The sequence below is a fragment of the Pinus tabuliformis genome, chromosome 2_2 (genome assembly GCF_031772625.1).
Source record: "Pinus tabuliformis cultivar Carrire ecotype Pingquan chromosome 2_2, CPIR1, whole genome shotgun sequence".
Classification (NCBI taxonomy): Eukaryota; Viridiplantae; Streptophyta; class Pinopsida; order Pinales; family Pinaceae; genus Pinus; species Pinus tabuliformis.
The window spans coordinates 349,891,656-349,902,701 of record NC_142300.1 but is presented as its reverse complement, the minus strand read 5'-3'; positions in this window follow the sequence as shown (position 1 = coordinate 349,902,701).

The following is an 11,046-nucleotide window of genomic DNA, read 5'->3' as shown; positions in this document are numbered from 1 at the left end:
GGGTGGCAATGAAAATCTCTAGGCCACTGGCCCCACTCATTCAATGATATGGAATGGTCCATAAAATCTTGGTGCTATCTTTGAACATGACCCAATTTTTAGTGAAATTTTACTTGGTCTGATGCATATGTAAAATGTTCCCCCATTTGGAACTCTTCATGTATTCTATGCTGATATGCATAACTCTTTTTCCTATCTTGAGTTGTTTTCAAATTCTTTGTTGATATGCATCTCTTTTTCTTGTCTTGAGTTGTTTTCAACGTACGCATGAGAGAAATTTTAATTGCTCAAATTTGGTTGCACATTCTATTGTCCATTGGAATTTAGTTCCTTTATTTTGCAACACTATGATTGGATTTCCAATCTTCAAGAAATTTTAGATAAACCTTTGGTAATAATTAACCAATCCATGAAGGATCTGACTTCTATCACATTTTGAGGATTAGGCAATTTCATAATGGTCTTCATCTTTTCTGAATCTACTACCACTCCTTCCTTGGATACAACATGTCCTAAATACTATATCTATGACTAGAATAATTAATGTTTTCTAAGTTTGGAATAGATCTTGTGCTCCATTAGCAATTACAAATGTTAAGTGTTTTTCATGGTCTTCCTTGGTTTTTGAGTAAACCAAGATTTCATTGACAAATATTAGTACAAACTTGTCTAAGTATGGACCAAAAAAATTATTCATTAAACACATAAATTTTGTTGAGGAATTTGTGAGTCCAAATGGCATGACTAAAAATTCATAGTGCCCATACCTAGTTCTAAATTTCATCTTGAGAATATCCTCATATTTGATTCATATATGATGGTACCTAGATCTCAATTCCATCTTTGAGAACATCGTAGCTCATATCAGATGGTCAAAAAGGATAGTTATTATTAATTATGGATTTATTTAATTGTCTGTAATCAATAAGCAGTAAGAAGGTGCCTTCTTTCTTCTTTACATATAGTATTTATGCTCCCCAAGGTGATACATTATGTCTAATTTATCCCCTATCTAGCATTTCCTTTAATTGCAATTTTAATTCCACCAATTCCTGTGTACTCATGTGATATGTGGCTCTTGACACTAGTGTTATTCATAAGATCAATTCTATTGATAAATAAATTTCCCTTATTGGTTGAAATCATGGAAATTATTCAGCGAATACATCCTCAAATCACTTTAAGATTGGTGCTCCTCTAGACTATTGTTATTAATTTCCAAGTCACTGGTCACTTGGAAAATTTACAATTCACATCCCTTCCTATTGCAATGCTTCAATTGCAGCATTGATATTTTCCAAAACACCACCAACTTCATTTTCCTTGCAATGTCACCTTTTACCCTTTGTCGTTGAGGCATTTGATTGCCTTCCTGAAGCAATAAATTTTGGTTTGATGGCCTTCCAGCCAATCCATGCTAATTAACATGTTATATGAACCCAGTGGTAATAAATTCAAGTTTGCGTGTATGGGCATGTCATTCATTACTACTGAGCATAAACTCACCATGTTTTTAACTCACCTCTTCATCATCATTGTTAATTTTACTTGCCATGATATTTCATGGGCCACCTTCTATAATGCACATCTCCTTGAAATATTGGGACTAAAATAACTAAAATTAGAACCCAGGTCTATCAGAATTGAAACAGGATGGTTATTGATCATACCTTCCATCTCGATCATTGATTCTTGGAGATTGGCCTACTTGTTGTCAAATGTAGCATACATTTTTGGCACACTCAGAGCCACATCCTTTATGGTCTCTGCTTCTTGTACATTGTGTATTCTTGGACCATTCTGTTATCTCTAAGGACATTATCTCTACCTGTGGTTCTCCACATATCCAATAATACATAGGTCCTCCTCTAAAGCTCTCATCTTTGGCTCTTGCAATCCTAGTGAATCGATCCTTATCAACAATAGTTTTTTTTGTTGATACTCAACCCTAGATTATGTGGTAGAATTCACATTTCTTCATCTTAGTTGATTTCCTACTGACCTCTATCCTTTCGCTTTAAACCTAGTGGTGAGCCCCAGTATTGCAGCAATAATGCTGCAACTCCTGGAACTCCCTTCTTTAATTTTATCAACCCGATAGTTCGTAACAAACTTGGAAGCGACAGTGCTGTATGCACAAGTACTAGCTCTTGCCGCAGCTGTCACTTGGTTAGCTGGCAGAAGTCCGCTAGGAGCTTAAGCCAACTTCTATGAGCTCTTAGAAGAATCTTTTTAACTGATGGATGAAAGCTAACTCAAAGGAAGCTAATCTACTTGCGGAAATAAACTGAAAGCCAAAAAGAAATGCAAACCCTAACAAACCCTAATTCTACCAGCTAGTACTATTGATGCAAGAAGGAAGATGCAAGCTACTGAATGAGATGCCATTGAATTCTAAGAAGACGAAATGCATGTATCTAAGCTATGTCTACAACAGAATCTGCAAGAACAATCTTTTTGTATTTTTGAGTAAGTTGTCACAATTATCATGCATGCAATTTAACTGTTTTTGACTGTGCAGAGGTGGATTGGCAAGAGGAAATGCTTGGAAGAGGTCGGGAAGGTTCAGAGAGGGCCTAAGGGGTCCCTAACACCCTTCTAGAGAGTTTCACAGAGTTTGGCTATCAAGAAACCTCATTCGTGAGCTTCTACAGGAAGTCTACAGGGGTTCTACAGGATGTTTTGGAATTTCTACAGGATGTTCTGTGATTTTCTACAGGATGTTCAGAAATGGGATTTTGGAGCATGGATGGAGGGAAAAAGGTGGAGGAATGAGTATGGAGGTGAAATAGGGGTGTAAGGGAGTTCAAGACTTGGAGGATGGAGTTGAGGAGTGGCACAGATGGTGAGATTTGTTCAAGGAGGGATGAAACGATGTTGCACAAGAAGATGAGAATCATGGCAAAGTAAGCGAATGAGGCAAATGTAAGGTAAGGGTTCTAAGTGAAGGATGAAGCAGGTAGGTTGGATGGAGTATGGGCAGATAAAGAAGGGTAACAGGTACTCTGCAAGTGGTTTTTCAAACTGAACAAACAAACACTTATAAAACCTATGACCTAGTTACTTTACTCTATTCTGACCTAAGTAACAGCAAAAGGAAATGAACAGCAGTTTATTCGAAATGAAATGCGTGAAATAACTTATGAAACTAAGCAATCATCAACTGAAGCATTTAAACACTACTAATATCAGCATCTACAAATGAGGATTCCAACACTAAGAATTGCATGACAAAGCAAAACAACGTTTTTGTTGGCAGCAATGTCACCTTTGTCCCAGCTCACGATCCCACTGAGGGAGAGGTGAGATCAGAGGTGCTTGATGGCCTTTTTCTGGAGATATTCCCTATTACTAATCTGTCAACTAAATCTGAACATGAAAAGCTACTTTAACCATAAAAAGCAACCTAAATAACAAACCAAGATTTAAATCTAAATAGCAGATTTTATTCTAAGAATGCAGCAAAGACACATGAAAGTAAACAAAGGAGATACTGGGCACTTGAGATGGGCCCAACCCCAAGAGCTACAGCCTCCTAAGAGAGATTTAGAGCTGGTGCAAAGCTGGATTCATCTTTATTGAGCAAGAAAAGAAGAGTTACATCAAAAACTGTCCACAAAGGAAAGCTTGAAAATGTGTTGAAATCCAAAGCTAATCTACTGACTAAAATCGAACTACAAACTAGCTACCTCCTGCCTACAAAGTGACTAACTATTGGCTAACCAAAATGAGGCCCTAAGCCTTCTTATTTATACAAATTGAGGACCCCAACAGCCCTCCTAAACTTTAGGAACTCGGCTGCCAAAACTTGTAGTTAACAACACTTTTACTAACACTTGCTCGGCTGCCCTTATGATGATCGATTTGGTGGCCCTTGAACTCTGAGCTGATGGTGGAGAATTCGAGGTAAGGGCCCATAAATGAAGGGGACACCTTCCTACAAATCCTCTCCCTTGTTCTCCCACGAATTTGGCTGCCAAGTGCTCATTAAAACCTTTGATTTTGTCTCAAAATTGACTAAAAATCTGCACAAAGCACCCATTAGACTTGTTGGCATAATGACTAACCCAATTCACTCTATTAGCATAAATATAATAAAAAACATGCAATAAACTAATGAGAATGGTGGATTAAGTCGAATTAGGAGGTTGAATGAGCCCATATAATTATCCATTTTTGGGGCTCATCACCTAGCTTTTACCTTTGTTTACCAATCAACCCTAAACTCAGACATGTGCTTGAATTGCTCATAGAAATACTTCATTTTCCTAGTTTCATCCTCCAATGTTTTAGGCTCATCAAATACTAATTTTTCCCTGAATGTCTAACGAATTCCATTGAGATGTCTTTCAATATTTGTCTTCTCATCTTTGATGTAAGACACATATCTCAGTAGCTCCAAAAATCTAGTTGTATGTTCATTAACTATCAATTTCCCTAATTTGTGCTAATAAAAATCCTTGGACTTATTTTCATAGTACCTTTCAGATAGGTAGTTTTCCCATAAATACCTCTCAAATCTCCTCGAGGACAATTTTTTTTCTCTAATATCTTTTACATTCTTCAAATCTTCCCACCAGATATCAACCTTTCCCTTCAGGCTAAAAAAGGCTACTATTTCCAAGTTCATCTTTTCAAAGTAATCATGTATCATGAGATACTTCTTCATCCATATCAACCATGCCTCTGATTCCTCAACCTTCTTTACCTCTCCATCAAATATAAGAGGGTTTTCATTTTTAAATGCTTTTGGCATGAAGTATTTTTCTTTCATTTTTTTGTTGATAATTTCTTTTAGTTGCATAATTAGACAATTTCTCATGACTACCTAACCTCCTCTTTGGAGTATTTAGTGCAGTTCCACCTTTCACTATGTCTTCAGTTGTATCTTTATGCTTTTCTTAGATTTTCTTATTTTGCACCATAATCCCTCAATTCATATCTTCCAAGTCCTTATGGACTTTACTTGCATTTATCCTTTCCTAGGTAGTTCACACCAAGATCATACTACTTCTATCTTTACAAATCTCATAGGATTTGTAGTATAATTGTGTTTACTTTTCTTTGTTTCTCTTGAGACATGAAAATCCTTTTGTTTTCAACCTTATAGGTTCTTATCTAATCTATTGTACTTATTAGGGTGTTCATCGATTCAGGGGATCCTTCCTTTCCCCTTTTCTCCACTGACACTTCTTCATGGCCATGTTGGGATTTATCAATGTTAGATTGCTCCATTTCACTGTTCATTCCTTTTTTCTTTTCTTATGTGTTTTCATACAAACATAAGTGTTAACCAAAAATACACAAATTACCATATTTACCATAACTTTAGAAAATCTACAATTATCATATGGATGTGAAGCTATCTAGGACACCAAAGTTCAAGTTAGTATGCAATTTCTATTCAAGATGTTACAAGAAACACACAATCAAAAATCACGTTAAGTTACTATGCTCTGTAACAGAGTTCCAAACTTTGCCTACAAAGGTCCAGTGTAAAGCCTTCACTCTAATAACACTTTATGATGATCTCTCCAACCCCCTTGGACTAATCGTAATGAATGGTAGGTGTTACTTTTAATTAATCGAACCTCCACGGTCTCATTGTGAAGATGGGTTTTACAAAATTTTCTTCACACACAAAGTGTGTGGAAATCACTTTGGAAAACACCATCGCGTTTAGTTTGTTAACAGATTTTTGACAATATAAATTTTTCCTCAATCTAACCTCAAGATTGAATATTATGCACATTTAAAGTTTGGGCCCCTTAACCTCTGCCACATCATTGAGGATACACCACATGGCACTTCCACCTCACACGAGGTCCAATGTGGCACCCACCATGTCATAGCGCTATAGTGCCACCACACCATTGCACCACACCCATCAGGGTTTTCTACTCCAAAAGTCAATGACATGATGTAATTATTTCCATCAAGTAACAAGGAAGACCTTCGTCTTGCAACTTATGTCTCTTCTATAGGTTTCATTAACCTATGCCTCGCCTATGAAATGCACTGTAAAACTTCACTTTGGATTTGCAATCTACAATGACATGTCACCTAGCCATGTCAACCCCACATTAGTACCATATGGAAACCCCAATCTAGGTGGAACCAAAACATTCACCACGTGTCACCTATATGCCTTATTAACATCATTCTCCACCTCAATTACTTCCATCAACCTGATGATGTTAGGGTGATATCACCCTTCCATGTGGTAATCCCTTAGGATTCCATGTGTCACCTAAAAATAAGCTACTTGTCCCTCTAGAAAGGCCATTCCTACCCCCAACATGGCTTATTGTCAGTGTGCCACATTAACAACTTTTCCACATGTCCATGTCACTTAAATCCTATGTGGAAACCATGTAGTATTACCTTGCCTACATGGCATCTGCCACCTTAGAGCAATTCAAGGGTCCTAGTGGGTCTTAGACCTCTGTGAAAAGTGATTATGTTATGTTTAAATACAAATAGGGTTTTCTATTGCACCATCTGTTAACAACGTCAACACACCCAAGCTTGGAGGAAACCATTGGCACACCTTCATGGCACATTGAAATACTCGATGGTAAATGACGAGCATTTTTATATAGCGTGCCTTATATCAACATGTCACTCCCACTAGAGTTTCATGGAAACGTTGGAACAACATGATGTTAATACACTATAGGTAATGAGATAATTTCCCACAATTTTCCCTTTATTCAACATCCCTTAACTAGCTTCCAAGCCTGAGCTTACATTGAGCTTCTTCTAGGGCTTTTCCACACACTACTAATGCATGGTATTTCTTACTGCTACACTATCACCATGTTTGGGTATTTTCACGTGCTACTAAGAATTTATGTGTTTTCTCTTACCACTCTACATTCCTTCTTTTCTGAATTCTTGCTCACAATAATGTCTCTCATTTTTCCTTTCTTGATTTCCTCTTGCGCATTGACTAGAGCGAACATGTCCTACACGATTGACTCATCCTTTGCTTAGGCGGCCATACTCAATTTTTAATGCCTATACCTATTTGTTCTTAAATTCAACATGGATATATGTGCCCATTGAGCTCAAACTTATAAGCTTAGTTATTTCCCCAAGGAATTCCCAAGAAGATTCTCCTCCACAGACTCTGAATCAGTGTCCTACTCTCAATCCATTCGTCATTTATATTTTACATCAATTCACATGAATATTTCACATAATAATATTCACATGAAGGTGAAAAAATGGTTATTACATTAAATTTTAACAGATAGGGTCAACAAATCTACTTCCTCTTTAATGTTTGTTTCCCTATACCACTCAAAGACAAAGCTCATTTCCTAAATACCATTTGTCAGCTAAAGCCTTTAATAGAAAATTATTTGTGGATTCTAGGAAAAAAAATCAATCTCAATAAAGCTCTCTCTAAGAATAAAGGAAGAATCATAAGGCTAGATGCATAAGCTATTTTGTTCAAAAATATAGTGCATTCTAACTAGCTAGTTGATTTCAACACCACTAATGACATTTACACTAGGAACAGTCAAAGGGGAGGCTCAGAACAAATTACATCTAGAAATAATCACTTTCTAATATCAAAGACCTTTATGATAAAGGATATATTTATGTAGGCTTTCATCCTTCCCATTGGTGGCTTAGATGATTAGCCCATTAACATGGATATGGATATTCAAGCTAGACCAAAAAATAAGCTATTAAGATTTGAAGGTTTCTAGCTAGGAGATCAACAATTATAGGAGAAAATCAAATAATGGTGGGATGAAGTTGAAGGCTTGGAGGGGTTTTCCATGAAAAACCTCCAACTAAAAATTAAACATGTCAAAAGTTAGCTAATAAAATGAACAAGAAGGACTTTGGAAATATTCTTTAAGAAAAGGTGGAGCTAGAAGCAAAAAAGTCTTCCAACAAATCAATTCTCCAACATTGGCATCACCGTCACATTTACCTTTATGGAATTGTTGAAGCCTCGAAATTCGCTACAACAACATTAGGGGATGACCACCCGGTATGGACCTTAAAGCAACTCCTTTTCCGTTTGGAATGGTGGTTCCGACTGGTTCAACTAGGTCCAGTTACCTTCTCTCAATATCCAAAATGGATTATGATATGGCTTTCATGCACCAATGGAGAAGAGACATCAGATCGACCTTCTTGCTGATTAGGCAAGAAAGTGATTCTTAAGCTGATCTGGTACTCAACCAAGGCACAACTAAAGTTTGCCTCTTTAGGAAGAGGACTTATAAGAATGTAAAATTAAATCTAAATGTAAACTTATTCTATAATGCAAGCAAAAGGAACTAAATCCTAATCCTATCTCAATTGAGCAGATATAGATATAATCCAATTGAGAGAAAGATATTTAAATGATTGGGATTTAAATATGTCTGGATTATAATCGATATCAAGCTAACGAAGTAGTTCAATTACCTGACATTATGTATACCAAAACATATTCTATTAATAGACTTGTTAACTGAAATAATAAACCAACAACATTTAGGAAGAAGCTTACAAAATGATATTGATTGTTTAATCAGTAATTCAAATAATTAAATAATAATATAAGGAATTAGTTCACACCATATCACTATTTGTTAAGCCAATATTAAAAGACAGATTTATGAGTAAATAGTTACTTAGAAATCAGAATTCAACCCATAAGAGCAGAGATAAATAATAACATATGATTGAGACAAATTACTCATACCGACAATAGTGCACAAATATGAATAAAATGACACATTCCTGCCATCATAAAATGAAATTAGTATTTAAAACAATAGTATTAGAAATACCAATTTATTGAATCCATTTCTCTAACTCTGGTCTCCAATTGTCCCTTACAATGCTTGAACTTCTGTTGTTACAACAAGAGCTGCAAAAGTGAAAATTGTACCCATCATACATAATTCAGAATGCAAAAGAAAAATCCTCAATAATCCCCAGATCTGAGATTTTCTCTCCTCCTACCTACAACTTGAAATTCCTATTATTACATAAGTGCTTTTAGAATTCCAAAATTGCAGAGGAGAGAAGCCCTTATTACATTCTACAATTTGCTATTTATAATAGTTTCGAAAGAATTCGTAACAAGAAAGTTTGTTGAATAAGAAATATGTTTAATCAATTTTCATTTTTCTATTGCTAGATCCTTCTCATTAATTGAGATTCTTTTCTCTTCATCTCTTCAACTATTTTCCTGCAAAACAAATCAAAACAAAATTAAAATACAAAAATAAAATAAAAATGCTAAATCTAGATTTAAAAGAAATCTAATCAAATTCAATTAAATAAATAATTGAAAAAGAAATATGAGCTTTATATTAATGCCTGTGATAATTTAATTAGGCAAGGAGATTATCGACAAATGAGTCTGCACTCAGAAGAATTCGTGGGCAAATAAGAATGCATAAAATAAAATTCAAAAAAATTGATTTTGTTAAAAATTCGAAGCATGATCTTACACTGAATTTTAGACCCAATAAATGATCAAATCTAGGAATGAAACTACTTCAAAAATTTTCTCCATGATTTCATCTTTCCAATGAGCCATCTTAGGTCTCATTTGGCCAAGTAAAACTCCATTTATGAGCTTCAAAAGTTAATGAGTCAAAACTGCCAAAATTTTGGAATTTTTGTTGCCTAGGCTAAAAATTAGAATTTTTTAATTAAAATATAATCTTAAATTAGATTATAATTATTAATCTAATTAATGCTAATTATAATATTAATCTAAATTATTTACAGATTTAATTAAAAACAAAATTAAATTAAATTAAATCAGTAATTAAAATATTATTATATTATATTTAAATAATAATATAAATTATAATTATAATATAATTATATTATAATATTAATATAATATTTTAATAACATTTAAACAAACTATTAGAATCCACCCTGTAATGTTTTGGGGCCAGATGGATTAATGGAGTTCTGTAAAGGGTGGGAGGAATATGGAGTTAATGGAGCGATAAGGTAATGGAGGTGAGTGGAGGGTGAGGTGGAGTGATAAGGAGGTGAGTGGAGTGTGAGGTGGGGTGACGTGAGGGTGAGTGAGGTACGAGAGGCGTAACGAGCACAAAACAAAAATGTTATAATAGAATTTTTTAACCCCTCTCATTATTTCAAAACGCGTATCGAAGTTTTTAATATAAGCTCATAAAAAATAAAAAAAATTCTTATTTGTGATGTATCGCAATCATAATATCGCATCGCAAATTTTGATCGCGATACTTTTTTTTAAATTGCAATTTTTTGAATCATATCTTTTAGATTGGGATTTTGGAAAGAAGGAAGTGATATGAAGTGGGGTCCGCGTGAATTAACAATCCTACAAATTGGACTACAACCACTTTGCAATTTTGAGAATCCGGTCTTGGAAACTTGTTTTAAAATAATAAATTGGAGTAAATTCCCAAGATTCTGAAACATGTTTTCATTTGTTGTATGATTTAGCTGGGTCATTTTGTAGGACCGTTAGTGAAAAATGAAAGAATATTAGTAAAACTAAATAAGACTTAATATTTACACTAAATAGCCATTGAACTTAATTAACTATGAAAAATCGAAATATTATACATTTATTTATATTTTTAGTCTAGGCAAGAAAACGATGAAACTTCAAAGGAGTGCCATTTACAAAGTGGTTGATCAAATGAGTCGAAACAAGTATTGATGGAAAACTTGTGAAAAGTCGGATTCAATGAAACAATTAAAACATAAATCTGAAGAAAAAGAAAAAAGAAAAAATTGTAAGACAAATAAATTAAAAAAAATCATAAAAGTTGAACTTAATGGAAAGGGTCCCCATTACTTCAGGTAATGGGGGATGTTGGGTTTTCATTACAACAATGGCGACACACTGAAAAGAGCCATTTATCTCTGGTTAAAGATAATGAAATTTAATTTATCCAAAGGTTAAAAAATAGTGGAGTTCATGAAATCGTCTAAGCGTAAAATATTTCCGTAGGTCCCACATAAAATAGATTAAGAAATATGAGTCTGTAAAGATAAGTACTCAAAGAAGGCTAGAGT